Source organism: Mastomys coucha, unplaced genomic scaffold (assembly GCF_008632895.1).
Source record: "Mastomys coucha isolate ucsf_1 unplaced genomic scaffold, UCSF_Mcou_1 pScaffold17, whole genome shotgun sequence".
NCBI lineage: Eukaryota > Metazoa > Chordata > Mammalia > Rodentia > Muridae > Mastomys > Mastomys coucha.
The window spans coordinates 10,425,330-10,426,233 of record NW_022196899.1 but is presented as its reverse complement, the minus strand read 5'-3'; positions in this window follow the sequence as shown (position 1 = coordinate 10,426,233).

Genomic DNA, 904 nt, shown 5'->3' with positions numbered 1-904 from the left:
TCCTTTTAAAAGCATTCTTCAGGGGAGCTTCTTTGAAGTTCATTTTGCCCTTTTATTTAGTTCTCTTTTATATGCGATAACCTGACCTCAGCCTTCCATTCCTCCAATCCTCCCAGCCACACTTCCCTCCTCTCTCCTATTTTACTGCTCCTCTATTTTCAGAAAAGGACAGGCTTCCTAGTGACATGAGCCAAACATGGCATACAAAATGTAATAAGACTAGGCATATTCATATGAAATTTGGACTAGGCTATCCAGAAGGAGGCAAAATGTCCCACGAAGAGGCACATGAGTCAAAAATTCCCACTCCCAATTTTTTTTAGATATTTTCTTTATTTATATATCAAATGATACCTCCTTTCCTCATTTTCCCTCTGGGTAAAAAACAAACAAACAAAAAACAACAACAAGGAGAGTGGCCATTTTTTCTCCAGGGAGTTTCTAAGACCGGAGCAGCCAGCCGGGAGGCACAGGCCCCAGGAGTCGCAGGGGGGTTGCAGGGTGGCAGGGACAGGACAAGCTCAGCTTTCTAGTGACAGAGGTGGATCAGCAGCCTTCTCTGCTCCTTCCCTGCAAGTGGAGGGCCAACCTCTAGGGAGCAACTTAACCCAGAGGCTCAGGTGAGAGCCACCATTTTCTCTCCAGTAAGTTTCTAAGATGGGAGCAGCCAGCTGGGAGGCACAGGCCCCACGAGTCTCAGGGGACTTTCAGGGTGGCAGGAACAGGACAAGCTCTAATCAGAGACACTAAGAACATCTAACACCAAAATTCAAGAGATGGCGAAAGGCAAACACAAGAATCCTACCAACAGAAACACCCTGTGGGCCAAGCATTCGAAGATGTGAGTCTATGGGTGACAAATGTAGTCAAACAACTGCAATATTGATGTGTTAGTTACTTTTGT